We start from the raw sequence: 17,610 nt of genomic DNA on the forward strand, positions 1-17,610 counted from the left end.
GAGCCCCTCTTTGGGTCATTTAAATAACCCTTTTGAGTCCTATGTTGCTTATCTCTAAACAAGGGGAAATGATACCAACTTTGAAGAGTTGGTGTGAGGATTGCATAAAATAACATATCGAAAGAGTTTAGTACGTTTTGACAGTGCTCAACAAATATTAACCTTGTTATTATTATCATTGTGCTTCAAGCCTGGGACAGAGGTGTTTCACTAAGACCATGGTGGAGCCAAGGCCTCTCCATGAGTCTGATAAGGACATTCATCAGGACAATCCTTTGCCACTCAACACTGAATATTCTCTGCCACATCCCTACTGTGTGCATGTGCACACACATCTAGTATCGGACTGGGCCTGTGCTCCACCTAGATCCCCTCAGTTCCCTTCTGCTGTTCTGTGGGCTCCTGTGCCCAGCGTCCAGCTTCCATATGCTTTGCTTCGAATGACTCACGCCTATAACTTTCTTCGGAGCCCTGCCGTTGGTGTGATGGCATTGCTTTGCCTGTACACCCAGATAGAAGAAAGTGGCTAGGAGTTTTTTTGTCCACCCTCCTCCCTCAGCCGATGATTGGTGCCTGATTGTGGAAGCCCATCTCTTTTGCCTGGGGGTGGGAGCGCCTCTGAGGTATCATTTACACTCCTGAATTCTCTATAGGATCAGGCTGAGGCTGGGGCTTGGCCTGAAATTTCACACTTGCCAACGTTTCTTTCCCTGCTCTGTCATGCTTCCCCCTCCCTTTTTGGTTTCTCCTGGGAGCACCCAAACTCTCATCTCAACGTCTGCTTTTGGGGTTCCTTAGTAAGGTACATACACACACCTAGGCTTGGACTCTGCAGAAGGTCCCCAGTTCCCTGCAGCTCAGAGGTCACACATAAACTGGTTTTCACATTTAGGTTTGAGTGTAGAATAGACAGAGTTCAGACAGTAAATATTTTGGGCTTTGCAGGCCACATACAAGTCTCTGACGCTTTGTTGACCCCTGGTTTAGGACATAGTTCCATTTGCCTTTACTTCTGATTCACCTGTGTGTTTTGATACTAATGTCTGCCTGTCCCTCTCTAGCGTTTAGTTGCTAATGATGAATGGCCCTGAATGAATGGTATACCTTTCAGTGCCTTTAAATTTCTGGGAATAAACTGAAAATGTGAGGCTCAGCATTACTGCTAACACCTGGGTCATATACCTAATCTCCAGAGTGTTGTTTATTTTTAAGTTACCCGTGTTCATATTTTAATGGTCCACAGCCATGTTAATATCAGAAAGACAGAATTTAGATCTATGAATCCTGTGGAAAGCCAGGAGTACCGACACCCAGAAGAGTCATTAGTATTTTGTAGTCTTTGCTTTATTGTTTTGCCTCAAACTAGCAACCTTCAGTGGATTGTTGACATTAATCCTACTCTGATACCAGCTTATTTACTAAGTGACAGAAATTCAGCATTAGCTGAGGTGAGAAAGGCTTATTTACATTCAATATTACTTGACATCTTTGTAATTTTCCCTTTTCATGACAAAGGGGGAATATTTACATTAAAAACACATCAGTAACCTAGTAATCTCCTTGAGCAGACAAGGGTACATAAAATCAGGAAGTAAGCTAAGAATGATGGGAAGGTAAATGCTCTAAAGCCTGTTTCAGACAAATCTTAAAGCGGTAAGATTAAAGAAAACCATGCAACCGTAATTAGACCAGGGAGGTCAGGAGACATTGGGTGGTCTCCAGCTTTATCTTGATGAGGGAAATCACTGTTTAAAGACTGGAAAGAAGTCATTACCTGCATTTGAGATTCAGATCATTGCCTTGAAGGAGTTAAGGAAGTCAGAAGCCTGTAGCTGCAGAATAGTTGTAATATATCTGGAAGTAAAGCTTTTCTAAAAAATTGAATTTTTATGTAGTATAAATTTAAATTTTGTCATCAAATAATTCTTTTTGCTCTAAATAAAATCAATATTGGATTGCAACACCCACAGAGTAGAATGCATTTAGAACATTGGGATATAATTTGTACCGTAGACATATTCACAGTCCTCTCAACTTGTCTTGCAAGTGACAAAATGAAAATCGTGCGGTTTGCGTGTATCTCTGAGAAGCTTGTAGGGTCGTCACATTTCCTAACTTTCTTTATCCTAAGGATAGATGTGGGAGGTGGGCACATTGGCAGCCACATAATGGTTTGGGACGTCTCTTGGCAAGGAAGCCTGCTGGGCAGAGAGCTCAAAGAGGGTCCAGGTGGCTCAGCTATCATGGGCACTGATGTTTTCCTGGCACAGATCAAAACTTCCTCAGTGCTCTGCCCCTGTCATCTCCGGGAGCGATACTTTAAGCCAACCCCGAAGTTCCAAGGAAATTCCTGGAGGCTTTGGAGAGTAAGATATGTCAAACTATGTCTCCCTCAGTAAACTGCAGGTGGGATTTTCTTTTAAAATTTGGTAATAAGAAAAAGGGTCCAAGAGAAGTGTAGATTGAGGCAAAGATAGAAATAAGCTGGGGCGGGCACCTGGGTGGCTCAGTCAGTTGAGTGGCCAGGTCTTGATTTCAGCTTAGGTCATGATCCCAGGGTAATGGGATCTGAGCATGGAACCTGCTTGAGATTCTCTCTCTGTCTCTCTCTCTCTCTCTCTCAAAAAAAAAAAAAAATAGAGAGAAAAGAAAAGAAAAAAAAGAAAGAAAGAAGCTGGGCAGAAACCTTACTCTAGGCTGATGTCTTTTAATACCAAATTTAAGTCCTTTTCCCTGTAAAGTTATCCTTACATTGTTTAGGGAATTACATCTTGGACTAAGTAAAAAGCATTGCATTGACTGTGTACATAGGTAAACTAGTACATCACCATAATATGTTACAGTTCCCAGTTTATAAACGAATTGGCATTTCATGCACAGTTTCCTAATGTCTGCTGAGTACGCGGGGAGGTGCTGGATCTACCTGGCCACCTTTTCCAGGACAGCTCAAGGGGTAGCTCTTGAGCCTGAAGTCAAGCCAGAGACAACAAAGAGCTGGCAGGTTCCTCTGCATGATGCTGGTACATGACAGAGGAGACTCTCTATAAACCAGTGAGAGGCTCTGGGTGAAAAGTTGAGGGTTAATCACAGAACAAGCTGAGACAGAGTAAAAGCATGGATGCAGGGTCCAGGCTGCACAGAATAGTCCTTTCATGTCTGGTTAGAAATTCACTAAATAGGTATATCTTAGAAGCATTCACGCGGTAGGATCTTGATGGACAAGACTGAAGCTGATTTCCATTTCCCGGATCTGGAAATAAGAATTCCCTTTGCGATTCATGTTCAGCTATCCCGCGTTCTTTTTCTCTACTTCGGAGATCATGGTTCTTTTCTGTCAGAACACTTAAGATTTTCATTCTAGCACCCAAGATGATTTATTCTGTGATATTGGCGTCTCTGAACCTTACTCTTTATCTTTCTTTTCTGAATCTCCTATGTGTACTCTTTACAGATTTTCATTGTTATAAGACGAGGGGATGGATTAGTCCTGTTTGTTGGATGCTTTTGGCAAAGATGAAAATGATGGCCACTCGGCCCCGCCTGCCAGCGCCACTCACATGTGTTCCTAACTGACCATTTGAACTTGGTGGTTGAGACGTTCCCCTTGTGAACTCAATATTTATCTGTGGTTCACAGGTGACTGGAGGAGGTGGCACAGGAAAATCTTTATGTGAACCATTAATTTAGCAGCATTTCACAGCCGGGGAAGAAAAGCATCACATGTACAAATGATTTCTAAGCCAAGGGCTTCATCTATCCTTTGTGTCTCGAGCACACAAGGAGGGACGGTGAGGATCCAACGTTTGTTCTTGTGTGGAAGCCACAGAGCTCCCCCTTGCCACGTCCGTCTCATTTTCCAACATCCTGGTACAAACAGACAAAAGTTGTTATTACAGAAGGTGAAGCTGATAGCTTTTAATACATCACATCCACTAGGATGAAGGCGTAATTGCTACTTTTATGTTCATTTTACAGTGAATAGTAATTAGCCTTTGGCCCATTACAGTGTGTGAACATCGAATTACCCACCTGCTCTTGCCATGTCTCGTTAACTTAAACTATGTGCCTAAAGCTTTATCAGAAAACAACTCCTTCTCCATCTCCCAGCTGGCAGGCTACTTTAGATACATGCATTTAGAAACGCCACGGGCTTTAGGATGACAGTCTCCCAGTTTGGCCTGAGTGTGGGACAAGGACTTCTAAAGATGCTTTTAGTTGTAGTGGTTGGTGTACATCGTGTAGCTTTTTGGAAGTCAAGGCTCACTCCTTCCTGTGAAGACCGAGGTATCTTTTACTTTTGTTTGTGACATTATTTGTTTGGCTATTAGCTGATTTATGGAGATAATTTGATAACCATGTTACAAAATCAATGTGTATACTCATCCCTGAGAAAAGGCGGGTCGATGATAAATAACCTTTGCTGATTTGTAGCAAAAAATTTCCCTCTGGAAGAAATGGGACCTGAGGTGAAATAATCAAGATTATCATCACACGAAGCACAAAGGAAAGCTTGCCTCTTTGTTGGGTAAGAGTAATATGTATTTTCACATTATAGAAATTAGTCAAAGACTCTGGTGTAAGCTAGAACCTCAGGAATAAATTTGGAGAACATTTGGTTGAACCCGGTCAGTTACAGAGGAGGAAGTGGAGGCGTAAAATGTAAAGTATGCTGCCCATTGTCAGATAAAAGACTTACTTCTTTTTTATAACATGGTTAAGGGGCTCCAGCGTCAAGAAAGTTTGGTGACACTTTAAAAGTTTTGTCTGCCAGAGAAAAGAAGAAAGCAGCTTAATTTTGGGCTTAAAAAAAAAATTCTGCCATGGAACTCTGCCATTGCTTTTTATCTGTGGTGATGCTTTTATTACCAAGAGGGAGGAATACCTTACTAATGAGGAGCCCCAGCCACTGGCTCGTTTTTAGGTTCTGAGTCCAAAGACACATGTAGGTGCACTGGTGTCCACGGCTGCTGTAACACGTCACCGCAAACACAGTGGCTTAAAACAATGCAGATGCATTATCTTACGTTCCTGGAGGTCAGAAGTCCAAAATCAGTTACAGTTGGTCTAAAATTAAGGCGGCAGCAGGGCTGTGCCCCTTCTGGAGGCTGAAGGGAGGATCTGTTTCCTTGCTTTCCCAGCTCCTAGAGGCCGCCTGCACTCTCCGGCTTGTGGCCCCTTCCTCCGTCTTCAAAGTCCATCATTTCATCCTCTTCCATCTCAGGATCATTAACTAAATGCATCTGAACAGTGTCCTTGATCATTATGGTAACATTTTCATAGGTTTCAGGGATTGGGACGTGCACATCTTTGAGGGACCATTGCTCTGATCATTACGGTAGGGCCCTGGGAAAGGACTGGGGCCTCTAATAGCTCCGGCGGTTTGGCCCGGGTCTTGAAACCGTGACAGCAGTGTTTTTAGCTGCGCGGTTTACTCGGTTATGTGACAGGAAGGCCAGCAGGTTATCCGCGAAGGTTTCCCTAACTAAATTCTGCACGTCACAGCTGCTGCGTCGCGTTGGAGCCGCTAATCATGTGGTATCTCTGAAAGTGCGGGTTGGGAGATGGGGAAAGCTGAAAACAAGGTACCGGAAGAGTGTTTGTGAGTCGTGTGCAGTGTGATTGTCACAACCATTCAGAAGCCATAGAGAGCTTTCAGTTGAAGCCCTGATATGTTCAGTAAGTAGATATGTATAATGCTTGTGCTTCCAAGGAGATAAATATAATCTTTAAGAATCTATTTTTGAAGTCTTCTACTTATTTTTTTGACCTGTGAATGGAAACTCAACTGTTTCACGATAGAAACATCAGGAAGGACAAAGAAGAAACATTTCTATACAAAGTTTCTATATACCGTTAGCTAATTACACTTGTGGTTCATTAATATCTTGTTTATGAAAAAAAAAATCAGTGTGAGACCTTCAGGGTCTTTTCTAACTCAGGGGGCTGTATAAAATTATCTTAATTTAAATAGCATCTTAAAAGGTTTAGCATCCCTTGGTAAAGATAAAACATCTCATCATTATCAATTAAAGGACTCCTGAAGCCTTTGAAAAGAGGACTTGTTTGCTTAAAATACGTGAAGGTCATGCTCACCCTGTAATAGTCAATGAGGAGTAGTCATTTGTTATTTTTAAACAGGCTGTCATTTAGCCATTATGAAGATGAATAACATTTGTTATTACCTAATAATCTTCCTGTTGATTACAGAGAAAAGACACTTGCAGACACCTTATGTGCCTTTCTTAGTTGCTAGCTTATTAATGCCTTTTGATTAAATTCTGTAAACAAAAATTAAGGTCTTTGTTCTCTGAATTTTGAGCCTGGCATCTAGGAGGCTAAACCATGCCTCGGTCCATGGTATTTTGACTTGCATATGTTATTTGCCTACTGTTCGTGCAACGTTGCAAAAACAAAGTTCATTTTTTAATATCAAACAGATTGTCAGTGGATCATATGCTGCCTCTATTAAGGTTAGTTTTTGGATGTCTGCCTTCTTGAAGAGAGTTAATGAAGCTATAAGTTACCTGTGTGCCTTCATTTGGAGTCAGGCCTAATTATCTGGATCTTGGCCACATTATTGTCCGAGCCTTATTTCTAAAGCAGATGGAGTCACTCAGGAATGACTTCATTTGTATTAATTTGTTGCACTGTCTTCTGCTATTCATCTCAGAAGAACTATAGAGCCTTTGTCACAGAGAGCAGGGAAAGACAAAAGAATTTCAGTCAGAAATTAAGAGAGAGATCTACTTCCATTTACAGATACTGATGTTCCAACCTAAAGGCAATTAAGTGGTAGCCACTTCGGGGCAGTGGAATATGGTGCAAGAGGGTAATTGTGCTCCCTGAGATTCATGAGCTTTCATTTTTTAGGCTAAGTCAGATGACAGACATATTGATCCTGGCATTTTAAAAGGGAAACTCTCTGGAGCTTTTTTCTGCTCTTGTCAGTTTTTCACCCGGCTTTGGCGGGCCCTAGGGCTGATCTCAAAGGGAAATCTCCACCTTGGCTGACTCTGAACTTCCTGTATCTTGTTGGAAAGAACAGTCGCTTTGTTATTAATGGATCAGATACAGGATCTCCCGGCTAGGGGCTAAAGGTGGTCACAATTCTGCCCTGCATTCTGGCTGTGGCCATCCACAAGGAAAAGAGCGAGGGCTAAACTTTAATTCAACCATGTTCCTAAACTTTCTGTGGCGATAGGTAGGCTTTGGTTTTAGAGATAAGGAAGAGAATTTGCCTTTTTCGCTGGCAAGTGATAGTGGAGGCTTCTTTTACGAGTTTTATGGCAACAATTAAAAATTGTCCCCAGCTTTGTCAAATAGCAAAACTCAACTGAGTAAATTTACAGATCCAGTTGGCTTTTTTCAACGACTCACGAATTGGACAGCATCCCATCTAGCAAGTAGAAAGGACCCGGAAAGGGCTGTACAAAGTGGAAGGTTTTTATAGGCAGAAGGAGGAAGGGCTAAGGAAAAAGCAGATTACCTCATCTTCCTCTGGTGTCTGTGTAACAGATTACCTCATTGGTGCTGACCAGAAAATTCCACACTGACTGGTTAAGACTACATTTCTAGAGAAGGTGGTAAGTTAGGTATTACACCTTGGTTTGGTGACGTGGTTTTAATATAGGCGACTCCATTTGGGGCCTGTTGTCACTTTTTTAAACAGCTTGCATGTGGTCAACAGGTCATGTCAATTTAGTATAAAAAAAGCTTTAGATAAAGAGTAACAGCTTTATTCAGTATCTAAATTGCTATTGGCAAATACATGAATTCTAATGATTCCACTAACTTATTCTAATTATGAAATGTGCAATTAGAATGGGTCTACCTCAGTATCAAGATATCTGAATGAAAAGAAGATAGATGATCCTACCATCAACGTAATGACAAGTATTCATTGATTTGAATAGCCCAAAAGACAGAGGCTATTTCTTCAAAAGAATTTTTTATTTGCCCTTCAGAGAACTTGCTTCTAGATTGTAACTTGTGGGCTTTCTTTTAAGTTTTCATTAGAATTCCCTAAACTAGGAGTTAAAAAAGACTAATTACTGGGTATCATTATGCATGTATTAATTCGCTAGGGCTGCTGTTAACAAAATGCCACTGATTAGGAGGCTTGGACAACAGGAATCCATTGACTCACGATTCTGGAGGCTGGAAATTCGAGATCAAGGCACTGGCAAGAGAAAATCTGGACACAGAGACAGACATACATACAGAGAGAATGTCATGTGAGGATGAAGGCAGAGATCCGAGTGTTCTTTCGACAAGCCAAGGAAAGCCAAATAGTGTCAGCAGACCACCAGAAGCAAGGGGAGAGACATGGAATGGATTCTCCCTCACAAAGCTCAGAAGGAACCAAACCTGCCAATACCTTGATCTCTGATTTCTAGCTTCTAGAGCTGCGAGACAATTCACTTTGGTTTTAGCTACTTGGCTTGTGGGGCTTTGCCTGGCAATCCAAGCAAATGAATACAGGTCCTCCTATGATCCAGATCCCAGTTCCTCAGGGGACCTCTGTCTGTGCAGCTGGGGGAGTCCCCCCAAGCCCCTCACATACATCAGTGTCCTTCTTTCCACATATCCTGATTATTGCTCTCCTGTAAAAGGTAAGCTCTTTGAAAAGGGACCTTGTCTCTCTGTTTACCCCCAGCCTCCCAATGCTGGGTCACAGTAGGTACTAAATAAATTTAAAAAAAAATTTTAATGTTTAATTTTTGAGAGAGAGAGAGACAGAGCATGAGCAGAGGAGGGACAGAGAGAGAGGGAGGGAGACACAGAATTTGAAGCAGGCTCCAGTCTCTGAGGTGTCAGCACAGAGCCCGACGTGGGGCTTGAACTCATAAATCGTGAGATGACCTGAGCTGAAGTCAGACGCTTAACCCACTGAGCCACTCAGATGCCCCCGAATAAATATTTTTTGAATAAATAAATCATTTTATGATCATTACTTACATTGTATCTCCAGTGATGTAAAAGAAGACAGTAACAGATGAGTGAACTATCCTAAAAATTAATTTGTAATAGCCTAAATATATCAAAAAGTTTTTATTTTATGAGTTTTTTTAAACTATTAAGTGATAAAATCTTAGAATATCACTTTGAATTTTAGTTTTGATTTTTTTTTAAAAAAAGAATAACAACTAACAGCAACTAGTGACATAATTTAATTGGTAAAGGGATTGCATTTAAATAGATTTTATTACAAAAATGTAAAAGAAACCAAATTGCTTCCTCTATTCAAAACATCTTTTATTTGGGCTCTCTAAAAGAAGATAATATAATTTGAAAAGATCAGATGTATTGATTGAAATATTATTTCTGTGGTACTTAAAGGAAGAATAAGGCAAATGAAAAGCAAATTTATCTTTCACATTTGTTGATATCTGACCAGAGGATTGTGCAGGGTTAGTGAAGCCTGATGTATATCTCCAAATTATATTCATTAAAATCCTTTGGGTAAGATATCAAGAGCTCTGACAACCAATATTATGTTGCCAATTACAAAGTTTTGCAGAAATCTCTAATAGTTTGTAGCTGAATGTGCTGTGTGTGCTAAACTTCTGAAAGAAAGGATCCTTCCCCTTTTGAGCAGTTGCTTGTTAAGACTTTACATCTACACATAATAATTTGGATACTATCATTTTTAATGTTTATTTGTGTTGAGGTATAACATCATACACACACATACACACACACACACACACACACACAGATTATAATAAGCATATAGCTGCACTGATTTTTACAAAGTTAACTCACGAGTATAACCAGCACCAGAAGAGGAAATAACATATTATTGGTTGAAAGGCCAGTTCAAGTGTTTTGACCATTTTTCTACTGACATATTTGCTTTCTTCTTTACACATCCTGAGCATGATCCCTTATGTTGGACATGGACATAGAGCTTATACATGTTTTGTACCATTCTGTAGCTTGCTTTGTCACACTTTTCCTGGTGTCTTTTGTTAATAGGCATCTTTTATTTTAGTGTAGTGCAATATCACAGTCTTTTACTTTACCCTGTTTTGTGTCCTGTGTAAGAAATCTTTGCCTACCCCAAGATAATGAAAATATTTTCCTACGTTTGCTTCTAAAACCTTCATTGCTTTACTTTTTGATTGATAGGTAGTACAAGGTATGGTCAAAATGTTACCTGTGATTTATCTTTGAGGATTGTGATTATAGGTAATTTTATTTTTCTTTATAATTTTCACTATGTTTTACAATAAAAATTTATAATTTTATGATTTTATTTTATTCTTAAAAATATTTTTAAATATTTTAATAAATTTTAATAAATATTTAATATTATTAAATAATTTAATAAATAATAAATTAATAAATATTTAATACATATTTAAATAAATATGTTCATTTATTTTTGAGAGAGAGAGAGAGAGGGAGACAGAATCTGAAGTAGGCTCCAGGCTCTGAGCTGTCAGCATAGAGCCTGATGCAGGGCTCGAACTCGTGAACAGTGAGCTCATGACCTGAGCCGAAGTCAGATGCTTAACTGACTGAGCTACCCAGGGGCCCCCTAATTTTGTAATTTTAAAAGGGTAAATAAGTCACCTTTTACTACATTATTCTGGGTAACAAAAAAATCTTGAAATCTCATTAAATTTCAACAGCAGATACTTGTATTTTTTTCCTTACCTTTGTTGGTGACCTCCAGTCAGTAGTCTGGGTCTTACCCAGTGTGTGGTAATAGAAGTTGAGTTCTGTTCCATGATTCTTCCCATTCTAAGACTCAAGCTAAAGAAGTAGACTCTCTCCATGGCAAAGCTACAAGAGCAAATAGTCTGGCAAAAATCTTCATTGCTTCTACAAGTTTCCACTTGAGAGTGATATAGGGCATATCTGCTCGCATTCTACTCTGTTAGAAAATCACAGAGCAAAGCAAATCACATGATGGAGGCCAAAGGCAATGATGCAGAGAAAATTGCTATAAGGAGGGAACGAAAAATTCAAATATTATGATCTACTACAAAGGCTATTATTTTACAGTGCCATTTCTTCTTTGCACTGAGTCCTTCAGAATGACATTCAAAGCCTTTCATAATGTAGCCCTAATCAGCACCCCAGTCCGAGTCTGCCACTCTTCTCCACAAGCTTGATCTTGTAGCCTTGGACTGTTCACATACCATGAACACAACTTGCAGGTATAAGTCTGTATGCTCTTACTCACTCTGTCTCCTCTTCCCCCAACACATTTTATGGGCTATTAGGAGGTAACTTGAAGTTTCCTGAATGAAACATACTCTGCCAAGACTGAGTTCAATTATTTCCTATGCTTGGTATGTTCTTTACTTCTTTCTTTCCTTGCCACTTGAAATCCACTTCTCCTTCTAGGACTTCTGTGATGTCTTTCTGTGTTCCCATTGTCGGAATTAACCATTCCTGTTTCTTGCCCAATTACAACAGTAATTGCAACCTACATTAATTTCTAGTTTTATGTTCACACGTGGGTCTCCCCAAGGGATTATATGAGTTCCTCGATGACATTTTATTCCTGTCTGGATTTGCTCCAGAGCAGAGAGGAAGCAGTTCCCAGCACACAGTAGGCCTTCGATTGAAGTATGTAGAATTGAATTGCACACCAATATGGCCACAGAGTAAGATTTAGAAAACATGGTGTGACTTTTAAAAAGAATCCCAGAGTTGTCAACAGTGAAAACTTTGTAACTTCTAAGGAAAGTTGCCGATCAGTGAAGCAAAGAACAAGTCAAGAATCAAGTACAGTTTGCCCTTCAAGAACCAATGACTGACAACAATAAAGCTACAAGTGATTTATTACCTTCTTGAGGTGCATACATTTATTTTGCTCAAGGTGTGTATTTTATACCTCCTAACAGTCTTGAAGAGAGTTTAAAAAAATGTTCTCTGACTTCTATGCTCCCCAGGTCACTCTAGTGACTGTAGCTGGTAGAGACAAATAAAAATAAGCTATAAAGGCATACCTCTGGTGCTCTTGGGGTTCAGTCTTTTTTCTTTATAAAAACACACATTTTACTGGCTGGTATTCTGAGTTATGTTCAGTGGGGAACTAAACTTGAAGCTGATTTCTCATTATTTTTAGAAATATGGTCTCATGCTTGGGGATCAAGTCTGTCTTACAGTTTTGTGTTTTTTAAGAATACTCTCTTCATGGGTTTGCTAGAAGGACAGTTTTTGATCACTAACATCAACATGTGTTGTATCTGGCATTATTTTAAATGCCTGTTTTATCCACAGTTCTGTTGAGAGCCATGTTCTTCAAAGTGTGGTCTGTGGACCGACTACTGGTCTTTGAACTGTTTGTTACCAGTCCTGAGTAAGATAAGGAGCTTGGGCTGGAGTATAAATGAACTGTCACTAAGTACTGCATTCGGTTCTGCTGACTTTTTTTTTTTTTTCCATAGCAAGACTTTATTGATGAAGGAAGAAGTGCATTCATTTACGTTCTGGAACAAGCTCCTTTTCTCACTGTGGACTGGCATTTTGAGGAGCATTGCTATTGCTATGTACATGTGTACATGAGATGTGCCTTATGTACATGTGATGTTCCCCTAGTCACTGCTTATTGAAGCTGGCATGGACTTGTGACTCCTTCTATGCAGCCATCAGTCTTTCTTCCTCCTTTTTTCTCACTCTTTTCCCTTCTGTTTCTCTCTGTAATAGGAATGAAAAGGTGTAGACACATTCAGATGCAGATGTCTGTTTGTGGTGGATGTTTGTGCTGAAAGGTGTTAGTTGGAGTCAATATCATGTAAGATGAAGCCACAAGCAAACCAGAGCTCTGGGGAGCAGAAACTGTGTGCACTCAGGTGGTGGTGGTGGGGGGGGGGGGCGGTAAGAAATATGGAGAAAAGCTATCAATGGGGATGGCAGAGGGGAAGGGCCATGTGATGTGGAGAGGACACACACTCACCTGCTGTCCTGCCTCACAAGTCCTCCTGTTCCCCTTCCCAGTCTGAGTTCCATCTGCAAGGATTCTGATTCAATGGGTCTTTGGTGGAATCTGTAAATCTGCATTTTAACCAGTGCCCCAGGGTATTCTCACTTTTGGGAACTTCAGAGGAAGAACTCTGCTGTTTTGTGAGGTACCCTGTCCTCATCTTTCAGCTTCAGTCCTAGCCAAACTGTAGGTACCAGACTAAGTGTTGTATCATACCTTTCTCGCACCTCTGTGCCTTTGCATATGTTGTTCTGGCCTGAAATTCCCTTCCCGTTTCCTCACTCTGGTGAGAACCTCCGGATTCTTGCAGGCACAGCTCAAATGTCTGCTCCTTCTGAAGGCTTCACCCTTTTATCCCTGCTAGTTGTCGCCACTCTACTTGCGTCCTTGCTACGTTATTTTAGCCCTTGATCAGTTTTTCCGTTAGAGAAAATCTCCATGCTTGTTCCTCATTTCCCATTCTGTATTTCCCTAACTGTACCAAATCCCCAGAGTTCATCATCTGCCCTTACCGTCTGATTTTTCAGGAACATTGTGGCACTGGTCTTACTTAGTACCCTGTCTTTTCTCATCTGGCATTTCCTTGTGAATACCTCATTTGTATTCAAAAGTACAAAAAGTGGAATAAATAATAGAGGGAGCACCCCATACACTGTACACTTAGATTCAATAATTTTTAGCACATGTTGTTGTATTGCCCTTGTGCTTGCGAATATATATAAATATTTTTTAAATGTGTGTTCATTTTGAGAGAGAAAGAGAAAGAGTGCACGCAAGAGAGGAACAGAGGGAGAAGGAGAGAGAATCCTAAGTAGGCTCTGTGCTGTCAGTGTGGTCCCAAGTGTGGCTCAGTCTCACAAACCGTGAGATCATGACCTGAGCCGAAATCAAGAGTTGGACCCTTGACTGACTGAGCCATCCGAACACCCCACAAATATATTTTTATTTTTTAATTTTTACTGAACCATTTGAAAGTTGCAGATGTTATGTTATTTCATCTAGAAATACTTAAGAGTGCATTTCTCTATATAACTCACTTTTTTGATAAACATTTCCTATATTTTCCTCATTTTTCTCCTGCAAGAGTGGCCATTCCTTCTCAATCTCCTTTGCTAGATTTTCTTCCTTTTCCTGACCTGTGTATGTGGCTATCCTCCAAGGCTCAGGCCTGATACTCTTCATTCCTCTGAAATTATTTTCTAGTTCATCTTATTCCATCCTGTGAGATACATTTGTCTGTCTATTTGTTTATACTGAAGTATAGTTGACCCACAGTGTTGTATCAGTTTCAGGTGTACAACATAGTGATTCAGCAACTCTGCCATGACATTTAAATACCGTCTGTAGGCTTCATAATTTGAATTTCCAGTCCAGTCTTCTCATTCTTGAACCCCAGGTATGTTTCTTTAACTGTTACTCAACATCTATATTTTGATATGAGATGAGCATCTCAAATTTAGCATGACTGCAAACAGTTTGTTTCTCTCTTATCCATGGTCTTCCCCTGTGCAACAAAGAATCTAACAATTGCCCAAGGAGAGGTTTGGCCTTTGCCCTCAATTTCTGGAAGGTTATCTCCAAGGCCTTGCATGTCATGCCTGATAGGAGTATATAGGGAGTGTCTTTGCTTGTGGACATTGTGTCAGGATAGTCTAATAATATGATTTAGGGTGGGGGCTGGCCACAGCAGAAGGACCAACAATGTAATATGGGGGGGAAGGGGTTGGATCATGCAGCATCAGTAGATCTCTGGAAAGACTAGGGACTGAGATCCCTACCTGGGCAATCAATCATGCCTACGAGATGAAGCTTCAGTTAAAACTCTAAACATGGGGCTCAAGTGAACTTCTCTGATTGGCAGTACTCTGTGTATATTTCCACACATGGATGCTGACAAATTCATGCTGTTTTAACCCCACAAGAGATGACACCTGGTAGCTCCATGTTTGCTACTTTTGTGGACTTCACCCTGTATGAGTTTTCCCTGGACTTATTTCAATCTGTATGCCTTCTCTCTGATTAACCGTAACTATGAGCATAACAGCCTTCAATGAGTTCTGTGAGTTCTGTGAGTCCTTCCAGTGAATTATAGAACCATAAGGTGATCTTGGGGTGCCCTGAACTTGCAGTTGGTATCAGAGTGAAGGTAATCTTATGTGTGGGCTCTCCCTCTAACTTTTCAGTTGGCTAAACTTTCACATCCCCCTAATCAGTTATTATGTGTATAGTCTTGAACATGCTACTTAATTAAATTCACTCTGCTTTCTTTATAGCTGTAAAGTGGGTTTAATGATAGTACTTTATAAGGTTGTTATTAAATGGCTCAAATATTGAATATGAGAATCCAAATAAATTCATAAATTTAAATTTAGTAAAACAATACATGACACCACTGTGGTATTTGTATTAGTATCATGCTCACTATCTCTATCACTGCCACACTAATCAAAGCCACCGTTAACCCTCACTTAAATTACGGCAGAGCCTCAAATTGCTCTTTCTGCTTCCATTTGCCAACCCTTCGGATGTTTCGTTACACAGTACCTGAGTGAACTTTTTCAAGCTTATCTTTTCTTTTCTTTTCTTTTCTTTTCTTTTCTTTTCTTTTCTTTTCTTTTCTTTTCTTCTTTCTTTCTCTTTCTTTCTTTCTTTCTTTCTTTCTTTCTTTCTTTCTTTCTTTCTCCTTCCTTCCTTCCTTCCTTCCTTCCTTCCTTCCTTCCTTCCTTCCTTCCTTCCTTTCTTCTTTTTACAGTTCCCAAATGGTCTTACATCAGACTTAGAGTAAAGTCTGGAGTTCTTAGTAGCTCCTTTGCCTGTCCATCTCTCCAGGGTTATCCATTACTGCTGGGGTTCCCCTTGTTCAGTATACTTCAGCCAGACAGTCCTCTGTGCAGTGGCCTCTGCGTCCAGTGCTCTTTTTCTAGATCTGCACATAATGTGACTCTTTACATTGTCGGAGGCCCACTCAGGTATTGTCCATTGATGGGTTTCTGCTAATCACTTTATCTAAGCATTTAAGCTAGAATCCCTTCCCAAAGGCACTCTGGACTTTTTTTTTCCCCTTCAGAATGCTTATCAGTTTCTAAATATAAATGAATAGTCTGTCTTAAAACTCATTTGTTTATCTTTTTTCTCCACCAGGATGTCAGTTCCACAAAGAGGTAGAGTTTAGTTGCTTTTTTGGGATGTGATACCTGGAACATCCAGGATGCTCAAGTATTTGTTGAATGAATAGCTAAATGCTATATATCAGGAGGTGTGGAGATGTATTGTATCCACCAAGATAATTCTAGCCCCAGACACAGGGAACATAGTAGGACTCTGTACCTCTTGACTGAAGGTAGCAGCAGCCGGAATGCTCATTATAGAAGGATAAAAAAAATTTTAGTTGTTCCCAGAATTTACTCTGGAGCTTTCTTTTCCTGGCAGGCTAAAAAGGGATTCCCACTCTTTTACAGTCTTTTGAAAAAAAAATGAATATAGCTCTTATGAAATTATTATAGTGCTCTTCGAGTGCCATCTCTCTTTTTTCTGGCCTCTATGAAATATTTAGACTGGTAAATCGTCGCAGCTATACAAAACCCTAACGATTATCATTAAAAAGTGAAAAAAAAATCATGACAAATGAAATCTATTCACCTACTCTTTCATAGGATTTCAGTGTCAATATAAAGCAAACTGTAAATTACATATTCTTCTGTTTACCTAAGTGCACGCACACACACACACACACACACACACACGCATGATGTGCATACATGTGAGATTTTATGGTGTGCCCACCATGTAGCTAAAAATGTACCTAACGTAAGGAATTATATGAGGGCAGTAAGGCAAAATCTGTCCCTCTTCTGCTGCACCTTCTATGCAACGTACTAAGGCTAGCGTGGACCTGTTGTTTGTTGTGATCAGAACCAGCCACCTTAACAGGAATATCAAGGAGAAGGGTTTTTTGGGGTTTTTTTTTTTTTTTTAATTATGGGGAAAGAGTTTTCCCTGTCACAGTTCATTGTCTTTTACTTAGAAGAAGCAGGCATTACTTTTAGGGAAAGGTCTGTAGCTTCCTGTTTGCAAGCGGAACCTTCTAGTAGTTACAATCATGGCATTTGCTTTCATTCTGGTAAGCAGACTTATTAAGAGAAAAGAGATTGGGAGGGAGTTGGAGGGGATGAATTTCCATGCAGAAATGAAGCTTGGAAATGCCTGGAAAATGGGAAGTAAGGGGCACCGGCGAAACCAGTCCCAGTGCGATTCACAGATTTCTCCAGGCGTCTGCCTTTCATAGGTTAATTTGTAATGATGTTAGATGCTGTTTCTGTAGTGGAACAAGTACTGGTGTGGAGTCACGAGGCCTGGATTCTTACTCCGATTTACTAATATTGTTACTTAAGAAGAGTCTCAAGTTCTTGGGGTTCTTTTTTTCAGATGAATTATGAGATACTGATATTTTCCCATCTACCGCACTGGATTGCAAACAATCGCAAGCAAGAAGATACACATGGAAGTATTCTGCACGCTGTGAAGTACTATAAAGCGGTATCTTGTAAAGTATTCTAAAGCATTTTCATCTTCTTAGTGCCAAATTCAGCATTCTAAGCGGAAAAGATCTAAGCAATTAGCAGAGCATCTGGGATCCAGAAAACACACACAAAATGTCAGGTGGTATG

Source organism: Herpailurus yagouaroundi, unplaced genomic scaffold (genome assembly GCF_014898765.1).
Source record: "Herpailurus yagouaroundi ecotype Mexico unplaced genomic scaffold, PumYag 142, whole genome shotgun sequence".
In the NCBI taxonomy this organism is placed as follows: domain Eukaryota; kingdom Metazoa; phylum Chordata; class Mammalia; order Carnivora; family Felidae; genus Herpailurus; species Herpailurus yagouaroundi.